The following is a 22,411-nucleotide window of genomic DNA, read 5'->3' as shown; positions in this document are numbered from 1 at the left end:
GGCAGAGGCTTTAACCCACTGAGCCACCCAGGCGCCCCTAGAATGATACTATTTTTAAACAGTGAAAATTAAAACACTATATACTGAACTCTTAGTTGGCAGTGGTTTTTAGTTTTTAGCATTTTAGGTCATAGATTCTGATAACAATCTGCTGGAAGTAATGGACCCTCTGTCCAGAAAAATGAACGCAATTTTGTAAAAAGTTTCAGGTGGTTCTGAGTCCCACCAGAAGCGCATAGCCCTTGCTAAGAATCTCCTTTATCTGAATATGACTGAAGGAGAGGAAAACAAGGAACTAATTATACACTAATCTTAGAAAAAGCACAGAATAAGAATTCAAACAAAAATTTTTAAAAGATTTTATTTATTTATCTGAGAGAGAGAGAGAGAGAGCACAAGCAGGGGGAGCAGCAGAGGGAGAGGGAGAAGCAGGCTGTCCACTGAGCAGGGAGACTGACGTGGGGCTCAATCCCATGATCCTGGGATCATGACCTGAGCCAAAGGCAGATGCTTAACTACCTGAGCCACCCACGCACCCCTAAAAAAAATGGATGAAATGAAAGCCAATAAAGAAAAATTAGGGGAACTGACACAGCCAAGAAGTTGTTTCTAGAGCACAATAAAGGGACAAATTGTTTCTAGAGCACAATAAAGGGACAAATAAGTAAAACAAAATATGAAAGGACAAAGTAAAATATAAAAAAAGAAATAAAACATAAAGGGAAACAAACACTAAGTACCAAAGTATGAGAGTTGATATGAAAAATCTAAATTAAATGGACTTTTCATTAAAATAGAGATGTCATCAATACTGATATAATAGGAAACCAAAATGAACAGTCAAAACCAAAAAGAACTATAAAGTTTCTCTAAAGAGCACCAAATTCATTCTAAAACACGAGCAAGGTCTTGACCCTAAAGACCCTAAAACATCGTAAGAACCAAGTAAGAAACTTAAATTCATGCTCACCAACCTCAAATGGGCCTGCAGCTCTGCGGGCAAAAAAAGTACAGTTCTCTGGCCAATCTACTCTCACCTTACTTGTCCTCAAACTTCTTACTCCTCTCTCTCAGCAGATGACTTCCTTTCAACATGACAGAGAACAGAGAAAAGACCACAGGAAACTTCCTCACCTTTCTGCTGCCAAACATGCAAGCTCCCCCTTTATGTGGATCCAGCCTACTCTCTTTGACAAGGTCAAGTTCTCTACCTGAACCCTCAGGTCCCCTACACATCCTCCATCTTCCCCAAAACCTTATTCTGTTTATTACTTGTTTTTCTCCTTCCTGTATAATTAGTTCATCCTTCTCAACTGGCATCCCTTTACCTTCAAAACATGTGAGAGCCTCTCCCTTTCAGGAAAGAAAACTCCAAAACACGATGCTTATAGAACTCTGTATCTCCTTTCCTATAGAGCCAAACTTTTTTCTTTTTAATTATTTTATTTATTTATTTATTTATTTATTTATTTGAGAGCGAAAGCTCACACAAGGGAGGAGCAGAGAGAGAGGGACAAGCAGACTCCTGGCTAAGCGTGGAGCCCAACATGGTGCTCAACCCCAAAACCCTGAGATCATGATGTGAGCTGAAATCAAGAGTTGGACGCTTGACCGAATGAGCCCTTCACTCACCACTCACCTTCATTCTCCATTTTCTCACTCTCAACCACTCTTTTCCTCATATAAATCTGGCTTCTACCCTGACCACAATGCTAAAACCCTTAATAGGGCCACCGATGATCTCTATGTTACTTAATCCAACAGTTTTTTTCGAACCTTCTCTTTCCTAACCTCTAAGTATATGACGTAGTTGATTACATGCTCCTTCTTGAAACAGGAGCCTTCTATCAGACCCTCTTGACACAGTTTACTCCTACTCATCCTTCAACATGTCAAGTGAATCATTACTTCTTTAAGGAACTACATAGAGTTACAACGTACTGCAGTTACAGGAACTGCAGTTCTTATAGTTGTAACTCTACGTACATTTAAAGAATTATTTGATTGGTTATTTCTTCTACTAGATTATAAGTACAATGCAAAGATTGGGCCCTTATTGATTTCATAACCCACAGCATCTCTAAATACCTAGTACTTAGCTAAAACTTATTAAATGAAAGGATAAAATCAATTTTAAAGAATATAGAAAGGATGGCTCAAAAGGACTTAATTATTTTAAAGATTTATTTACTTGAGAGAGAGAGAGAGAGAATGAGAGAGAGTGTACATATGTGCACAGGGTGGGGGGGGTGGAGCAGAGAGAGGGGGAGAGAGAAATTCAAGCCAACTTGGCTCGGAGCATGGAGCCCAATGCACGGCTCAATCTCACAACCCTGAGATCATGACCCGAGCCGAAACTAAGAGGCACTTAATCAACTGTAGCTCCCAGGCATCCCTCAAAAGACCTTTAACTGTGATCAACTATGCCTTATCCCAGAAATGTAAAGCTGGTTTAACATTAAGTAAAATCATTAATATGATATGTCATCTTAATAAAAATCAGTATGATCAGATCAATAGACTTTAAAAAATACATTTCTACCGGGGTCAAACATACATGCAGTAAAGTACACTGATCTTAAATGTACGTCTCAATATAGTTTTACTTACATACTCAACTATATAAATGACATTCAAAACATAGTATAGAACATTTCTAACACTGCGATATGCCTTCTTGTCCCCTTTCCCAGTTAATTTATTCCAGATTAACCACTTTCTTACTCTATTACCAATGATTAGTTTTGCCTCTTCTTGAACTTCTTCATCCATATATATAGAATTATAGAGTACATATTACCAATGCATTTTTGAAAAGCCATCTGATAAAACTCAAACCATTTCTAATAGGTAGACTAAACCACAGAATTAGAAGTTAAAATTAAGGCCCATACTTATATTTTACAATAGGAGTGAATCCATTAAACACAGGGACAAAAGACAAGGCCGTTCTCTTATTTTCTCTCTCATACAGGACATTTTGCCAATGCGAAAATATTCAAAAAAGAAAATTCTAGAAGAGATGAGAGTATCATTACATGCAGACAATATGATTATATACTAACACAATGCAAAGAAAATCAGTCATAACAATACATAATTAAAACTTCAGCGAAGTGGTTAAATAAAAGACAAGTAGAAATCCACAGAAGTCAAGTGCATTCTCGTGTAGTGGTAATAACTAACTAGAAAATACAATTTTTAAAAAGCATTCAGTTAACAATAGCAACGAAAAGTACTAAACTACCAATTAACCTAACAAAAGACATATATCTTCATGATATAAAGAAAATGACCAAATATCACTGGGAGAAATAAAGAAAATTTTGAAAAAATATTTCATAGACAAAAGTTTCATATTCTTCAATGAAAGGTTTAAATATCATTAAGATAATAGTTTTTGATAAGTTAATTCATGAGTTTAACAAAATTTCAATGAAAACACCACAAGAATACTTCATAAAACTCAATAAAAATGCTTCTAAAGTTCATTTGACAAAAGCATAAGACAAGAATATGAAATAACATTGGGGAAATACAATTATGTTAACTATAACAGGAATTTAAATGGCATGGTACACATCTTAAAAAAGAATAACCTAGGGGTGCCTAGTTGGTTAGGTGACTGGCTTCATTCAGGTTATGAACCTGGAGTCCCAGGATCAAGCCCCACATCCAGCTCCTTGCTCAGTAGGGAGTCTGCTTCTCCCTATGACACTCTCCCCTCTCATGCTCACTCTCTCTCTCAAGTAAATAAAATCTTTTTTTTTTTTTTAAGATTTTATTTATTTATTTGACAGACAGAGATCACAAGTAGGCAGAGAGGCAGGCAGAGAGAGAGGAAGGGAAGCAGGCTCCCTGCTGAGCAGAGAGCCCGATGCGGGACTCGATCCCAGGACCCTGAGATCATGACCTGAGCCGAAGGCAGCGGCTTAACCCACTTAGCCACCCAGGCGCCCCAAGTAAATAAAATCTTAAGGAAAAAAAGAAAAAGAAAAAGAAAAACCCTAGTCTCTAAAACATAATGTTTAACGTGTGGTGAGAGAAACATAACAAAATGGGGAAATAATGAGTATTTAACAAGCGTTATTGGAGTATTCAGCAAGCAATATACTCTAGTTCAGGAGCTGGCAAACTACAACTCACTGGCCAAACCTGGCCTGCAGCCAATTTCTGTAAGCAACGTTTTACTGACACGCGATCATACTTGTTTGTTTCCATACTACCTATGACAGCTTTAACACCATAGTTGGGTAGTTGTGACAGAGACTATCTGGCCTGCAAAGCCTAAAATATTTACTATCTGGCCCTTTATAGAAAAGGTTTGTTGACAGTTGCTCTAGATTGGTGTTGGGTAAAAAAAGGAATAATTAAATACATCAAATCTATGACAAGAAGTTAAAAAAATTATCAGGCCAAAATCTAAACAAAAGTGGGCAACCAGAGAGTCATGGAAAGCTCTGAAATTGCTTTTGTCCTAAGACAGATGTCTCATCCTGAGAATATGGACATCAATTTTGATAGCCTTGGAGGGAAAAGATGGACAGAATGAGAGTTAAGGCCTAACCAGAGTGGGAAATGTTCCCCTATAAAACCAGCACCTGCAATGGCTATACGATTTGGGAAAACGTAAACCAAAATTAAACTCTATTTCTATCCCTTGGTGTCTATAAGCGAAGAGAAGGGAACAGCTGCTGAGGGACTAAGTGGGACAGACCCTGAGACCACAAGCCCAAAAATATTTTCGAATCAATTTTTACACTTGAATAATTTCTTAAAACTTCAAGTCATGAATTTAGATTAAAGTGATCCTAACTCCAGAACACCTGGCAGAAGCAAATGCAAAAACATCCCTGGAGAAATATACCTTTATCTTAGGGCTTAAATAATTCCCATAAATAATTCTTCAAGACAATGCGTAGCAAACACAGACAAAAATAGCCAAGCACACAAGGAAACAGGGCACCAGAAATGAGAACTAGTTGTAATAGAAAAACAGTTCAGCAGTATTAGGCATGAAAGTGTAAAGCAATTGCCCTTATTATGTTTAGAAAAATAAAAAATGAGTTTGGAAGTATCTGCAGTAAACAGAAAACTATAAAAATGATCTTGCCAAGAGAACTTCTAAAAATGAGAAATACAATAACCAAAATTAAGAATTAAATGAATGGATTTACCAGTACATTACACACAACTAAAGAGATAATTAGTAAATGGGAGGGAAAATCACAAGAAAGTGTCCAGGATCAGTTTCCAGGGATTTCTCACATTCCTACATGGTCCAAGCCTACTGAGCAAAGGACATGTTAAATCTTTGGCAGCTAGGGGCACCTGGGTGGCTCAGTGGGTTAAGCCTCTGCCTTCAGCTCAGGTCATGATCTCAGGGTCCTGGGATCGAGCCCCGCATCGGGCTCTCAGCTCAGCAGGGAGCCTGCTTCCTCCTCTCTCTGCCTGCCTCTCTGCCTACTTGTGATCTCTCTCTCTGTCAAATAAATAAATAAAATCTTAAAAAAAAAAAAATCTTTGGCAGCTAGACATAGTGTGTCCCTCCAGAGAGAGCTGGAGTCACACCTCCCCAGAAACAACCCACAGTAGTAAAGACAAAGTCCCTGGAGACATTTCCTTACATTTCAGGGTCACAAACCTTAAGGCACCTTCTCCATCTCACCCAGGGCAGATTTGCCTACATCCTAGGGTAACGAGTAATCTCTCTGGAGGGAAGGACGTGCAGTGTGTCAGCAACCCTTCCTTAACTGTTCAGAGTCTCTGAATTTTGGAGTTCCTTTTCTGTGATGCACTAACTTGTATATACGAACAGTATCACCTTGCCCTTATCACCTCACCCTGTGGGAATTAGGGCAGGGGGAACTGATGCAAGATATTGCTGGCTGTGTTTGCTACAATAACTTGTCTTTATCTCTGATCCAGGGGTCTTGGGTCTCGACAGTACCTATGCAAATGTGCACGTATGTGTGTATAAAAACCTGTGACAGGCTAACTTCCTAGTTTAAAAGAAGGACAAAATCTAAGATCCTTCATGGTTTCTGACTTAACAAATGCATACGCAGAGAGATAAACAGGTAGAAAATATGAGAAGTTAGAAGACATGGAAGATACAGTCAGAAACTATTATAGAAATTAAACAGAAATCTAGTCCCAGAAAGAGGAGAAACTGGGGCAGAACTAATACTTCAAAAGGTAACAGCTGGGAAGTTTCCAGAATCAAAGACAAGAATCTTCAGATTCAAGAATGCAGACAAATTCTGAGCAGGACAGATAAAAAAGAAATCCACATCACATTATATCATTGTACAACATTTGAACAGAAAATTGATCTCTTCAGCACAAATGAAAATCAGGAGGCAGCAGAATGGTATTTTCCATGTGCTCATAGAAAATAACCTAGAACTCTTTTCCCAGCAAAAATGTCCCTCAAAAACTGAGACTGAATTGTATTCTTTAAAAGGATGAATTTTGTGATATGTGAATTACATCTCAGTAAAGCTGTTACTTTTAAACTGACTATAACAAAAGCAGTGGATAATAAGTGTTGAGGATGCAGAGAAATCGGAACACTCATACACTGCTATTGAGAGTACAAAATGGTGCAGCTGTGTTGGAAAAGTCTGGCAGTATTTCAAAAGCCTAAACAGAGCGATTTCACTCCTAGATATATACTCAAAAGGATGGAAAACATAGATTCAAACAAATACTTGTACCTGAATGTTCACAGAGGCATTATTCGCAATAGCCAGAAAGTAGAAACAACCCAAATGGCCATCCACTGACAAATGGAAAAATAAAACATGTGTGTCCCTGTGATGAAATATTATTTGGTCATACAAAGGAACACAGTACTGACCCATGCTTCAATAATGATGAACCTTGAAATACTATGCTAAGGGATAAGAAACCAGTCACAAAAAAAGGCATATGGTATGATTCCAATTATATGAAATGTACAGAATAAGCAAAGCTGTATAAAGAAAGTAGGTTAGTGCTTGCCTGGGGATGGGGATGATGATCAGATTGGGGGGTGACAGCAAGGGGTGTGGAGGTTCTCTTTGGGTTGAGGAAAATATTCTGAAATCAGCTGTGACAATGGCTACACAAGTCTATGAATATAGTAAGAGCCACTGAGTTGTATTCTTTAAATGGGTGAATTTTACGTTTTGTGAATTATACCTCAAAGTTGTCATAAAAGAAACACAAGGTAAAATAAAAACACTTTCAGATCATCAGAACCAATAGGTTTCCACCAGCCACTCTCATTAAATGAGATTCCGAAGAAGGTACTTCAGGTAGTAGAAAAGTGAGCCTATCTGGAAGTTCTAGATGATAACTGGAACTATCATCTAGATAATTGATAGATGATATCAAGGAAGGAAGTCAAGACCATGGTAAATATGTGGCTAAATCCATGGAAGCCTTGACTGTGCAAAGCAACAATAATGTCTTGCAGGGCTGAAATAAATCGTTAAAATATCCATCAATAATGACACATAAGTGAGGTAAAGAGAGTTAATGTGCTCCAAGGCCTCTGTGTTGTAAGGGGTGTATGGTGTTGTTTAGCTTTACACTTTGAGAAGACAAATGTGCATGCTGCACTGTCTAGGTAACCACTGAAGAATAAAAATAGAATGACTTAAAACTCTTGATTTCAGCTCAGGTCATGATCTCAGGGCAGCCCCGCCTTAGACTCCATGCTCAGCAGGGAGTCTACTTGGGATTCTCTTCCTCTCCCTTGCCCGCCCCCCCACCCCGCATGCTTTCTCCCTCTCAAATAAACCTTTAAGAAAAGCTATAAGAAAGGAGAGAAAAGGGAAAATGTAATACAAAGTACAAAATAAGTTGGTAGTAGATTTAAATCCAAATATTTGTTAGTTACAATAAATATAAATTGACCACTCTGGCTGAAGATTATCAATCTGAACTTAAACAATGAAATCTAACTACTGTATCTGCTGTTTGTCAGAGACATGTCTGAAACACTAGGTGTACAGAAAGGCTGAAAGTAAGATGAAAAAAGATATGTAAAAACTCACCAGGAGCAAGCTGAGACTGCTATATTAATACCAGACAAAATAGTTTCTTAAGACAGAAAGCCTTACTAGAGATGAAGAGGGTTATAGTAGAATGATAAATTCTGGGGCACCTGGGTGGCTCAGTCATTAAGCGTCTGCCTTCGGGTCAGGTCATGATCTCAGGGTCCTGGGATAGAGCCCCGCATTAGGCTTCCTGCTCAGCAGGAAGCCTGCTTCTCCCTCTCCCTTCTCCTGCCCTCCCCCCACTCCCTGCTTCTGTTCCCTCTCTGTCTCTCTCTCTGTCAAATAAATAAAATCTTAAAAAAAAAAAATTCAATTCACTAGAAAGATATAAAACTTTAGATCTGTACGGCCCATGAAGTATCTGCAAAATACATGAAACACAACTGATAAAATTATAAGAAAAAGACTATAATTATAGATTTAAAATTAGCTCAGTAATTGACAGAATAAGTAACTAAACAATCAGTAACCACCCAGATCTGAATAACACAACCTTTACAACTACAAAATGTGCATTCTTTTTTTTTAAAAGTTACATATTCTTTTTTTTTTTTTTTAAGATTTTATCCATTTATTTGTCAGAGAGAGAGAGGGAGAGAGAGCAAGCACAGGCAGACAGAACAGCAGGCAGAGGCAGAGGGAGAAGCAGGCTCCACTGATGAGCAAGGAGCCCGATGTGGGACTCGATCCCAGGACGCTGGGATCATGACCTGAGCCGAAGGCAGCTGCTTAACCAACTGAGCCATCCAGGCGTCCCCAAAATGTGCATTCTTTTCAAGAACAGATGCCTATAGAAGCTGACCATGTACTAGGCTATAAGGCAAGTCTCAACAATTTCAGTGGATTGAAGTCACAAGATGTTCTCCAACCAAATTAATTATGCCAGATATCAATAATAAGGTAATTAGAAAAAGTAATTGTTTTAGTATCCATTGATGATTCAGGCCTGAAGAAATAATAGTGTGATAGTAAACAGCAGAATTGTGCAATGATGGTTTTCATAACCCCATCCATCAGTCTTTGTAGTGGGCACCATCATTCAGTAGCTGGCATTTGACTGTAAAGAACTTTCCCTTCTCAACCCTATTTGCTTTTTATCAGGAAGGATTCTTAATGTATATGGTGGGTTGTCATCCATTACTGACATTATTTCCACGCGTAAATGCTTTCATATTTGATTAGTGGGAATGGAGCTCCTTAAAGCTGGCTCCTGTATCCTTTTTTATTTTTAACTGTGCTAAATTACATGTAATATAAAATTTACCATCTTAATCATTTTTAAGCATTGGTTCAGTGGAATAAAGTATACTCACATTGTCGTGCAACCAATTGCCAGAACTTTCTCATCTTGCAAAACTGAAACACTGTACCTGTTAAACAATAACTCTCTACTTCCCTATCCCCAGCCCCTAACAATCACCATTCTTTTTGTGTCTATGAATTTGACTGCTTTAGTGGACCCATACAATGTTTGTCTTTTTGTGAATGGCTTATTTCACTTAGTATATTGTCTTCAAGGTTTATTCATGCTGTAGCATGTGTCAGAATTTCCTTCCTTTTCAAAGCTTAGTGACATTCTATTGTATGGATCGAACACATTTTGTTTATCCATTTTTCTGTCCATGGACATTTGGGTTGTTTCCACTTTTTGGTTATTGTGAATAATGTTGCTGTGAACATGTGTGTACAAATATCTCTGAAACCCTGCTTTCAATTTCAATTCTTTTGGGTCTATACCGGGAGTGAAATTCCTGTATCCTATAGTAATTCTATTATTTTTAATTTTTGAGGAATAGCCATACTATGTTCTACAGTGGCTATACCATTCTACATTCCCACCAACAGGGCACAATTTCTCCACATCCTCACCAACCAAGTTATTTTCTGTTTTGTTTTTTATAGTAACCATCTTAGTGAGTGTGAGATATTTTGTGTTTTCAGTTTGCATTTCTCTAATAAATTAGTGATGTCGAGCATCTTTTCATGTGTTTTTGCTCGTGTATCTTTTTTGACAAAATGTCCACTCAAATCCTTTGCCCACTTTTTCTTTCTTTTTTTAAATTTTATTTTTTTATTTTAATTTTTTTATAAACATGTAATGTATTATTAGCCCCAGGGGTACAGGTCTGTGAATTGCCAGGTTTACACACTTCACAGCACTCACCATATCACACACCCTCCCCCAATGTCCATAACCCTCCACCCTCTCCATACCCCCCTCCCCCCTGCCACCCTCAGTTTGTTTTGTGACATTCAGCGTCTCTTATGGTTTGTCTCTCTCCCGATCTCATCTTGTTTCATTTATTCTTTTCCTACCCCCTAAACCCCCCATATTGCATCTCTACTTCCTCATGTCAGGGAGATCATAGAATAGTTGTCTTTCTCTGACTGACTTATTTCACTAAGCATAATACCCTCTAGTTCCATTCACGTCATCGCAAATGGCAAGATTTCATTTTTTTGATGGCTGCATAGTATTCCATTGTATATATATATACCACTTCTTCTTTATCCATTCATCTGTTGATGGACATTAGGTTCTTTCCCTAGTTTGGCTATTGTGGACATTGCTGCTATAAACATTCAGGTGCACGTGCCCCTTTGGATCACTACATTTGTATCTTTAGGGTAAATACCCAATAGTGCAATTGCTGGGGTCGTAAGGTAGCTCTATTTTCAACTTTTTGAGGAAGCTCCATGATGTTTTCCAGAGCGGTTGCACCAGCCTGCATTCCCACCAACAGTGTAGGAGGGTTCCCCTTTCTCCACATCCTTGCCAGCATCTGTCATTTCCTGACTTGTTAATTTTAGCCATTCTGACTGGTGTGAGGTAGTATCTCACTGTGGTTTTGATTTGTATTTCCCTGATGCCAAGTGATGTGGAGCACTTTTTCATGTGTCTGTTGGCCATCTGGATGTCTTCTTTGCAGAAATGTCTGTTCACATCCTCTGCCCATTTCTTGATTGGATTCTTTATTCTTTGGGTGTTGAGTTTGCTAAGCTCTTTATAGATTTTGGATACTAGCCCTTTATCTGATATGTCATTTGCAAATATCTTCTCCCATTCTGTCAGTTGTCTTTTGGTTTTGTTAACTGCTTCCTTTGCTGTTCCTCTGCCCACTTTTAACCGGGTTTTTATTTGTTTGTTTTAAGAAACTGTAAGAGTTCTTCATTCTGGACTAGGGGAAGGGGAGCAGGAAGGAGGCAATACAAATGGGCATGAGGAAACTTTTGGGAAAGATGAATAGGTTAATGAACCCGAATATAGTGATGATATCTCCTATCAAAACTAATCCAGTTGTACACTTCACAGGGACACCTGCATGGCTCAGCTGGATGAGCAACTGAATCCCAACTTCGGCTCAGTTCATGACTGCTGGGTCATGGGATTGAGCCCCACGTTGGGGTCCATGATTAGCGCAGAGTCAGCCTGGGATTCTCTCCCTCTCCCTCCACCCCACCCCTGCAAAAAACTGTACATTCTACACATACACAATTTACTGTAGATCAATAAAGCTGCTTTTAAAAACATAAAACCCAAAGATATCTAGAAGACTGAAAAGTTTGGGGGAAATTTTATTTCACTTTAGCCCTTCAACAACTAAAGACAGATGACTAAACCAATAAGTGTAAGAATAAAAAGTTAACTAATAAAGAATTTGGAAGTTTTCTTTCATTTCCTATGCTCTGAAACAATGTACTTAGCACTGGGATTATGTGGACTCAAAAAATTTTCAATAAAATTTCTCTGTGAAACCATTTAGATCTGGTGGTTTTTTTTGGTGTGTGTTCAATGGGACAGTTCTTTCATAACCTTATTCTATGAAAATTGAGTGATTTAACTTCCAATCTTTGCTGGCGTCAATTTTGGTAAATTGTATTTTCCTAAATAATTTTCCATTTCATTTGAATTTTCAAAACCATTTAACACAGAAGTATGCAAATTAATATTATTAACATTTTTTTCCACTTGTTATTTTGTATTTGTGATTTCTCCTAATGCTCTTAACTTAGCAATTAGCTTATCTGGTTTGTTAAATGGTTTGAGATCTAAGATTGTGATTTCTCAATCAGATGTTTCTCTGTTCTCCATCTCATTAACCTCTGCTTTTATCTTTATTGCTTTTTATTCTCTTGTGCTTTCTTTTGTTTTACTTTGTTCTTTTTCTAATTTTCTAAGTTTGGAATTTATTTCATTTATTTCCCTTCGTGAATTGTAAGACAATAACCCCCCCCCAACCACTACTTTATATGTATCTTACAGAATCTAATATTGTGTTTTCATTTAATTAATTTTCAGGAATCTTTTATTTCAATTTGCAGTTCCCCTGCATCCAAGAGTTCTTTTAATTGAGGGTTTCATTTTCCATATAGACCAGTCTTTTGTTTTTTTAAAATTTCATTTTAAATTTCTAGTTTTGCTGTATAGTGATAAGGACTGTTTCTAATATTTCTACTTTAGAGAAATTACCAATCTTTTCTTTGCAACCTAACATATGAACTATTTTTATGAATGCAAATGTATACTTAAGAAGATAGACCATGAAGGGACGCCTGGGTGGCTCAGTGGGTTAAGCGGCTGCCTTCAGCTTGGGTCGTGATCCCAGGGTCCTGGGATAGAGTCCGCATGGGTTCTCCTTGCTCGGCAGGGAGCCTGCTTCTCTCTCTGCCTCTGCCTGCCTCTCTGCCTGCTTGTGTGCTCTCGCTCTCTCTCCTTCTCTCTGACAAATAAATAAATAAGATACTAAAAAAAAAAAGATCATTTTAGATCATGCGAGACTTGGGTGCCTCAGTTGGTTAAGCGTCCAACTCTTGCTTTTGGCTCAGGTCATGATCTCACGGTTCTGAAACTGAGCCCGGGCTTGGGCCCTGCGTTCAGTTTGGAGTCTGCCTGTCTCTCTCTCCATGGTCCTTCCCTTGCCCCCACCCCCATTCCTCTCTTCGAATAAATAAATAAATAATCTTTTAAAAAAGAGGGGGGCGCCTGGGTGGCTCAGTGGGTTAAGCTTCTGCCTTTGGCTCAGGTCATGATCCCAGGGTCCTGGGATGGAGCCCCACATCGGGCTCTCTGCTCAGCAGGGAGCCTGATTCCCCCCCTCTCTCTGCCTGCCTCTCTGCCTACTGTGATCTCTCTCTGTCAATTAAGTAAATAAAATCTTAAAAAAAAAAGAGCATTAGGGCACCTGGGTGGCTCAGTGGGTTAAAGCCTCTGCCTTCAGCTCAGGTCATGATCCCAGGGTCCTGGGATCGAGCCCCGCATCGGGCTCTCTGCTCTGCAGGAAGCCTGCTTCCTCCTCTCTCTGACTGCCTCTCTGCCTACTTGTAATCTCTGTCTGTCAAATAAATAAATAAAATCTTTAAAAAAAAAAAAAAAGAGCATTATGGTACTAATCCTGCAACTTTTCCAAAGATTTTTAATTTTTCAAAGTAAAAGAAAAAAAAATACAGGAAATCTCCATGTTTAAAAATAAATATAAATAAACTGTACATCAAATAAGATATCACAATGAGAACTAGATATATTTGGAACTGAAAAATAACAAAAGTCCATATATAAAAATATGAAATGCAACTAAAGAGGCAGTGACCAGGAAATGTAGAGCCATACTGTCAGAAAAGGAGGCAGAAAGTTAGTGAACAGAAAGCATCTATCCAATTTAGTTACAAAATGGAAAACAAACTAAGCCTAATGAGAATAGAAAGGAGAAAATTATAAACAACTAAAAATAATAAACAAATGCTAGAGAGGCTCAATAAGCAAAAAGTTTGTTTTGTGAAAAGATTTACCAAAAACAAGAGAAAAGACACAAATCGGTAACAGGACTGAAAGAAGAGACTTAATTACATATACCATTTACATTAAAATATCATAATAGATCCTGAACATTGTGCCAATAAACTTTTTTATAAAAATTAAGTTATCAAAAGTCACTCAAAAAGAAACAGAAGGGGCGCCAGGGGGCTCTGTTGGTTAAGTGTCTGCCTTTGGCTCAGGTCATGATCCTGGAGGCCCAGGATCAAGCCCCACATTGGCTTCCCTACTCAGCAGGGAGTCTACTTCTCCCTCTCACTCTCCATCTGTGTGCATGTTCTCTCTCTCAAATAAATAAAACCTTAAAAAAAAAAACAACAGGGGCGCCTGGGTGGCTCAGTGGGTTGGGCCGCTGCCTTCAGCTCAGGTCATGATCTCAGGGTCCTGGGATCTAGTCCCACATCGGGCTCTCTGCTCAGCAGGGAGCCTGCTTCCCTCTCTCTCTCTGCCTGCCTCTCTGTCTACTTGTGATCTCTGTCTGCCAAATAAATAAATAAAATCTGAAAAAAAAAAAACAAAAACAAAAACAAAAACAAAAAACACAACAACCAGAAAACCTGATAGCCTTATAGCCACTTAAAGCAAATATCTATGGTTAAGACTTGCTCTGCCAGACACATAAGGACTTAATAAAAAACTTGTTTAAAACCATAACAGTGATGCGGTGCCTGGGTAGCTTAGTAAATTTGAGTGTCTGACTCTTGATTTCAGCTCAGGTCATGATCTCAGGGTCATGAGATTGAGACCCACATTGTGCTCTGCGCTGAGCATGGAGCCTGCTTGAGATTCTTTTTCCCTCTCCCTTTGCTCCTCCCCATGCTTGTAGGTGCTCTCTCTGTCTCCCAAAAAAAAAAAAAAAAAGCAGTGATGATGTAATAAGGACAGGCAGGAAGACGAGTGGAAGAGTAAAAGAACCCAGAAACAAACCCATACACAGACAAATTATAATAATTTATGACACTTATCACTGCAGAACATTAGAGAATCAATCTTTCTGATGGTTGGTGTTGGGACACTGGATAGCTACATGGAAAAGAAATGAAGTTTAAACCCTACTTCATTCACTCCATACACACAAATCACTTTCATTCTTTTTTTTTTTTTTTTTAAGATTTTATTTATTTATTTGACAGAGCGAGATCACAGTAGGCAGAGAGGCAGGCAGAGAGAGAGAGAGAGGGAAGCAGGCTCCCTGCTGAGCAGAGAGCCCAATGGGGGACTGGATCCCAGGACCCTGAGATTATGACCTGAGCCAAAGGCAGCAGCCCAACCCACTGAGCCACCCAGGTGCCCCACAAATCACTTTCAAGTGAACTGCAGATCTAAATGTAAAGGGCAAAACAATAAAGTTTCTGGGGGCACCTGAGTGGCTCAGTCAGTTAAATGTCTACCTTTGGCTCAGGTCATGATCCCAAAGGATCAAGCCCCACATCAGGCTCTCCACTCACGGGGGAGTCTGCTTATCCCTCTCCCTCTGCCCCTCTCCCGCATGTGCATGCGCTCTCACTTTCTCTCTCAAGCAAATAAACAAAATCTTAAAAAAAAAAATAAAGTTTCTGCTGAATAATATAGAATAACTTTATACCTTCTCAGAGATTTCTCAGATAAGATACAAAAAGCACTAACAAAAAAGAAAAAGACCACAAAATTGAATTACACCTTTTTAAAAAAAAATTAACATACAACGTATTATTTGCCCCAAGGGTACAAGTCTGTGAGAATTACATCTTAATTTAAGAATCTTTTTATGTGTCAAATAGCCTAAAAGAGCATCAAGACTTTTGAGACAAGTGAATGTAAAGAAAAGCAAGGTAATGATCACACGAAAGTCAGGATGAAGGTTGTCTTTGGGGTACAGGATGAGACGGGGCAGACATCCTCTGAGGGTGTTAGCTATGTGCTTTGCTATTTCTTATCTGAGACAAAAGTACAGGGGTATTCGCTTTGACAAATATGAGCAGAAAGCTCATATTCTGAGCTTTGACAAATATGTCATTAAGCTATTTCAGGGGTCCCCAGACCACCCTCTCACGTTCAGTGGTTCACTGAACAACTTCCAGGACTCAGCATACAATAAGTACTACTCGCAGCTAAGATTTACTGTAGCAACAGAGAGCAGGGACACACAGCCAGATCAGCAAGGGGAAAAGGCGTACCAGGCAGAGCTTGTAGGACCCTGCTCTCTACCTGCCATGAGAGCACACTCTCGCTCAGGGAAGATGCACCATTTCTGCCCCTGGAAACCTGCCGGAGATGCAAAATCAAGGGTTTTTACTGGGGGTTGGTCACAAAGGAACCCTCTGTCCACCAAAAATGTGGACTCTCAGAATGAAAGCAGATGTTAGTGTCCCAGGTAGGCAAAACAACCATATTGGCTTAGGAAACGTTTCAAAAGCTAAGTTCCCATTCACCAGCCAAGAACCAATCTTGCAAGGAGGTCCTTCTAAAGAGAAGTCTCGGGCCTACTGTGCTAACTCATTCCTACACAGCTTATACAGATGTTTTTTGCACTTTTACCTATGGCATTTCATAATAAAAGATGCTTAACAATGGTAGACTACCATATTTAAAATCTATGTTCAAAAGCCACAGAGACGACATTTGCATTATTTATACCTGACAAATTAGTAGGGTTTGAGATGTTTAAACAATTCCTACAAAGTAATGAGATAAAGCAAGATGGCTGCTAAGAAAGACAAAAAACTCTTACAGACACTTCACACTTTACTTTAAGGAAACAGTCCATAAACACAACACGGAGCTCACCTTTACTAATAATCCAGGGAATTGAAACCACAAGAAAATACTACTATACAAATACCTACTAAATACGCAAAAATTACAAGACAATATCAAATATTAGCAAGAATGTGGGGCAAAGGAAAGTCTCACACATTGGTAGGAGGGAGTGCAACCACCTTTGAAAACAATTTGGCCTTATAAAGTATAAGGTACACACATTCTTCGGCCCAGTAGTTCTCTGAGTTACATATACAAACTTGTGAACATGTGCACCAGGGCGTATGTACAAGAACATTCACAACGACATCAACAGCCAAAACCTGAAAACAATCCAAATGCCATCAAAAGCAGGATAGGTAAAAACAAACAAATAGGGAGCCTGCGTGGCTCAGCAGGTTAAGTCTCTGCCTTCAGCTCAGGTCATGATCTTGGGGTCCTGGGATCGAGTCCCGCATCGGGCTCTCTGCTCAGCGGGGAGCCTGCTTCCCCCTCTCTCTCTGCCTGCTTGTGATCTCTGTCTGTCAAATAAGTAAATAAAATCTTTAAACAAACAAACAGAAAACCCACAACAAAACCCAAAACACCAGGACAGATGCTGTGGCACAATCACATAATCAATCACATAAATAAATACAGCAATAACATAAATTTTTATTAAACATTATTTTAAAAATTTAAAAAAACCTGTATCCACAATATGGAAGAATCTCACAAATATAATGTCAAACCAAATAAGACAAAGGAGAGTACATACATCAACTATAGATCTCAAAACCAGGTAAAACTGAACTACGTTACCCAAGGATGCACACATCGGTTAAACTATGAAGACAAGATCATCATCACAAAATCAGAATAGTTCTCTCTAGTGCGGGGAGAAGGAGACTGCTTAAGAGGGAAGTCACACTCCAGGGGCACCAGGAATACCCTATTTCTTGATCGGTTTGATGGTTATGTGTAATTATTATTTTATAATCATATTTATGTTTACATGATTTAGTTAATTAAACTTTATAATTTTTAAACTTTGCAATTTTAAAATAATTAGTCTTTAAATTGTATATATACATATACTATGTACTTCCTAAGATACTATGTATCCTCTTTCTCAAAAAATTTCTTTGAGAGGGGCACTGGGTGGCTCAGTTGGTTAAGCATTTGACTCTTGGTTTCAGCTCAGGTTATGATTTCAGGGTCATGAGATCGAGCCCCAAATCAGGCTCTGTGCTCAACTTGGACTCTGCTTAGGATTCTCTCCCCCACCTCCTTTTGCCCTTCACTGCCACGCACAAGTTCTTTCTCTCTAAAATAAATAAAATCCTTTTAAAAAATTTCTGTGAGAAATGAAAGTTGGCAAAAACAAAGAATTAGTATTAAAAACATACAAAGAGGGGCACCTGGGTGGCTCAGTGGGTTAAGCCTCTGCCTTCGGCTCTGGTCATGATCTCAGGGTCCTGGGATCAAGCCTGGCTCTCTGCTCAGTGGGGAGTCTGCTTCCCCCTCTCTCTGCCTGCCTCTCTGCCTACCTGAGATCTGTCAAATAAATTTTTTTTAAAAATCTTAAAAAAAAAAAAAACAAACATACAAAGAACACCAAAGTTCCCATGAACAAATGATCAGAGAGTATAAACACACAGTTCACCAGACTACACAGACACTGAATAAACTTATGGGAAAACATTTTCTTTTCTAAGAATTAATAGCACGAAGTAACACTGCATACTGATTAAACCAAAGAGTGCAATACTGCGATAATTTATAAGATAAATCACAATCATGAAGACCTAGTAGCTACATGGGAGTACTTTAATATCGGAAAAACAAAAGAGTAAATTATGAGTACCTTATGCTTACAGCTAAGAAATCTGTATAGCTAAAATTTGGAAAGGGCCCATGACAAAGGAAAATAGCTGATATGGTTGAAAGCCAGAATTATGGGTGTAATATTTTCCTTGCCAGAATTATGGGTGTAATATTTTCCTTGATACTGTGAATGGGTTTCATTAAGATACAGGAATTTTTAAACAAAGTAAATCTAATAGTTCCTTGCAATTGTAGAGAACAAAGTCCGTATGGCATAACCCCACGACCTTCCACAAGCTGACTTCAGCATGTGTTTTTCACCCCATGCCAGGCACCATTCTGGGCACTGGAGTAGAGGCAGGCAAGACCCAATTACTCCCCTAAATGAGCTTCTAGGCCGGCAGGAAATGGACATGTCAACAAGTAATTACAACTCAATGAAGTAAGTCCCACAAAACGTTTCTTTCTTTTTTTTTTTTTTTTTTTAAGATTTTATTTATTTATTTGACAGAGAGAGATCACAAGTAGGCAGAGAGGCCGGCAGAGAGAGAGGGAAGCAGGCTCCTCGCAGAGCAGAGAGCCCGATACGGGGCTCGATCCCAGGACCCTGAGATCATGACCTGAGCCGAAGGCAGAGGCTTTAACCCACTGAGCCACCCAGGCGCCCCAAAACGTCTCTTCTTTTAAAAGTCTGTGACTTACCCCAGAAACAGACTCATAAATACGGAGAACAAACTGATGGCTAACAGAGGAGGGGTCTGGGAACGGGCAAGATGGGTGAAGGGGAATGGGAGGTCCAGGCTTCTAGGCAGGGAATGAACAAGTCACGGGGATGAAAGGTACAGCGCAGGGCATAGAGTCAATGGTATCGTAGTGGCTTTGGGCGGTGACAGGTGGTAGCTACACTTGCAGCAAGCACCGCATGCAGTCTAGAGCTGTCAAATCACTACGTTGTACACCTGAAACGAAGGTAACATTCTGTGCCATCTATACTTCAATTTAAAAAACAAAATGGGCCACTGTGGAGGTGGGGGCAGGTCTATAGCTTCCCAGGTGAAGGAAAAACTCAGGGAAATCAGAGAAGCTTTCAAAAGAATACTGAACTGGGTCTTGAAGGGCAGGTGTACAGTCCCAGACAGGGTGGGGGGGGGTGAAGGGTGTCCATTGCGTATTTGTGCCAAGTGAACAGCAGGTACTTGGAGAAGGAGAAGGCTAAGACATGCTCCCGGCAATGGCGAACCACTAGGGCTTTTAGCATTCCATTCCCGGGTACTTTGCAATTACTTCGGGCCTCTTTGTTCTATCCTTTCTTCCATTAAAAGAAGTACATAAAAGTATATACAGAGAATAGGTATTATATGTTGGAATAAGTGTGTATTTAGTTAAAACTAGTATGAAAAATATAATCGTTTAATTTTAATATATATTTAACCTTACATATTTCAAACATACAAAAAAAAAATGATACCCATGTACTCCCCAACCAAATTTAAGAAGTCAAATTCTGTCCTACTCTCTTTCAAAGGCATAAAGTACTTCAAATATATTTCAAATCCCTCCCACTCCTCTTATCTCCTTCCCTTCTCCCTCCTTCACAGATACTACTGACTATCCCCAACTGGACGCATATGATTTCTCTGGATATTGGACTTTCACTACACACCTAACACCACGGACTTTGTGTAGTTTTTAAATTCTGGGTTTTCTTATCAGTTAAAAAAAAAAAAAGAAAAGAAAAGAAAAAAAGAAATAGAACGATGGGCACCTGGGTGGCTCATCTTAAGAAAGAAAGAAAGAAAGAAAGAAAGAAATAGAACGAATATGGTGGCTATCATGGTGATCCGCACTGAAAAGAACTCGAGACCCAGAAATTTTGTTCCCTCTCAGACTATAAGCTACCTTCCAACAGCCGCCTGGCTAACAAAACTTTGGTTCAATTTAGTTCTATCTACATTCCCCCTATGCAACACTTCTGCCTCCCTTCCTTCCCAATTTCTTTTTTTCTTTAAAGATTTTATTTATTTATTTGACAGAGAGAGATCACAAGTAGGCAGAGAGGCAGGCAGAGAGAGGGGAAGGGACACAGACTCCCCGCTGGGCAGAGAGCCCGATGCGATGCGGGGCTCGACCCCAGGACCCCGGGATCATGACCTGAGCAGAAGAAGGCAGAGGCTTTAACCCACCGAGCCACCCAGGCACCCCGCAATGTCTGACATCTACCCCAGTCTCTGCCGTTACTGCCCCTGAACCCTGACGGGACACAGAAATGCTACTTGTCTGCACTGGTGGTACCAGGAGCTGGCGTGTGCCTCCCCCATCTCAGCCCGTTAAATGTCCAAAATGCTGAGTAACCTGAGGGCAGTGAGGGGTACGGGAGGAAGTCTGGTGTGGAAGACGCCTTGGAGTCAGGCAGCTCTTTTAACACAGGGACAAACTATTGGTGCTTCAGAGTCTCCTCGTCAAAAGGAGGGCAGTTTTACCTACTTGGGGTAACGGTGATAACAGAACCCTTACTCCGTACCAAATACTCCCTGAAGCATTCATTGGCTACATGAAGCCATTTAATCCTAACGAAACCTCCAGGATGTGGAAGAGATGATTTCCGCCTTAAGACAGGGACACCGAGACAGAGTTTAAATGACGAGTGGATGGTCACGGGGTTCGTACCGGGAAAGCCGGGATTGGACCCAGGCAATGCGACGCAGCCTGTGTCCTCAAGCACTCCCCTTCGCGGAGGTGCTGTGGAGCCACACTTGTAAGATAATGGGTCCCGAGCACGTGACACGCAGCGCACCCAAAACCCCGGAGCCCAGCGCGTGCCCGTGGAAGACCCAGGAAGAGGACGAGCTTTGGTCTTGGGGGGCAGGTGGGGAGTGCCAGGGGTCTGGGCTGGAACCCCGGTAGGCACCGGCGCACAGAACCAAACACCGTGGATGCTGGGCCGGCTCTCCCACCGAGGCCCGGGGCGGCCCTGGCCCCACCCCCGCGCCTCTGTGCGCGGGTCTGCGAACACGCGTGCTTTTCGGCTCTCCTCTCAGGCTACTGGCAGCGACCGAGCACGGCTCCGCGGGCCGCGCCGAACCAGAGCGGGCAACGGAGGAACCTTCGAGCCTTCCTCTTCGGCCCGGGGACCGGGTCGCGGGAGCTGGGCTAGGCCTGTCCGCCCATAAGTCCGAGCGCGCCGCACTCACCTGTCCCGCAGGCTCGCAGCGGGCGGTAACTGGGTCCAAACTCCCCGCGCCGCCTCCTCAGCCCCCGCGCCCAGAGCCAGCTCACTTCGCGCCGGAAGCCGGCCGATCCCGATTGGCTGCTTCCTGAGGGAACCGACCAATGCCGTCGCCCCATGGCACCTGTCCCCGCCCCTGGGGCGGGGGCGTTCCCAACGCCCAATCAGCGTCCGGAAGTCGGGGGTCACGTGACCACAATTAACCCCCGGGCTTCCGGTACTCTCGGGATCTTCGTGTTCCCTGTATTTCTTATTGGTGGAGGCTTTAAAGAAGACGGCCTCCTGAAACCGAGAGCTGGGGCGGGAGTGAAAACCCCCGGAGTTTGAGAGGAGCCCGAGACTTGGCAGTTTCCACAGACCAAGCCCAGGCTCTTACCCAATGTTTTTGTGAGGCTTTGGCGGATTCTCCCCTCCACCTCCTTGTAACGCTGGCCTCTGCCCCATCCTAGCTTGCGCGAGCTACACGTTGTCATCGACCGGGAAAGGGGTCGCAAACTCAGGTGCTTCGGGGGACGTGTGCGCTCCCCGAGTGCGAAGCCACGCTGCTGTTTCCGCTGAGTGTTGCCACGCCGGACTGCGGGCCCTGTGATGCCAGATGTTTTTTCCTACCCCGCTTTCCCCTTCCCTCTTTTCCTCCCTCCCCTTTCTTTCTTCTTTTCTCTAAGAAAAATTGAAAATGTGTTTATGTGAAATCTGCCGATTTTAAAATGCTACAAAAATAACACGCTGCAGTCAAACAAAACACACGGGGAAAAGCAAAAGCAGGTTTTTAATAGTGAG

General features: G+C 40.8%; 1 protein-coding gene across 2 annotated transcripts in view; it reads right to left on the bottom strand.

Moving 5' to 3' along the window:
- Nucleotides 1-21,684, bottom strand: part of BLM (BLM RecQ like helicase) — a 91,229-nt gene extending 69,545 nt beyond the window's left edge. Inside the window, exon 1 of one of the 2 annotated variants that reach the window (XM_047735604.1) lies at nt 21,597-21,684. The gene's annotated coding sequence lies outside the window, so the exon portion shown is untranslated. The other variant, XM_047735606.1, reaches the window with a different exon arrangement.
- Nucleotides 21,685-22,411: the final 727 nt, after the last annotated feature.

Source organism: Lutra lutra, chromosome 7 (genome assembly GCF_902655055.1).
Source record: "Lutra lutra chromosome 7, mLutLut1.2, whole genome shotgun sequence".
Classification (NCBI taxonomy): domain Eukaryota; kingdom Metazoa; phylum Chordata; class Mammalia; order Carnivora; family Mustelidae; genus Lutra; species Lutra lutra.
Note: the sequence above shows the minus strand (reverse complement) of the source record. Positions and strands in the feature narration are given on the sequence as shown.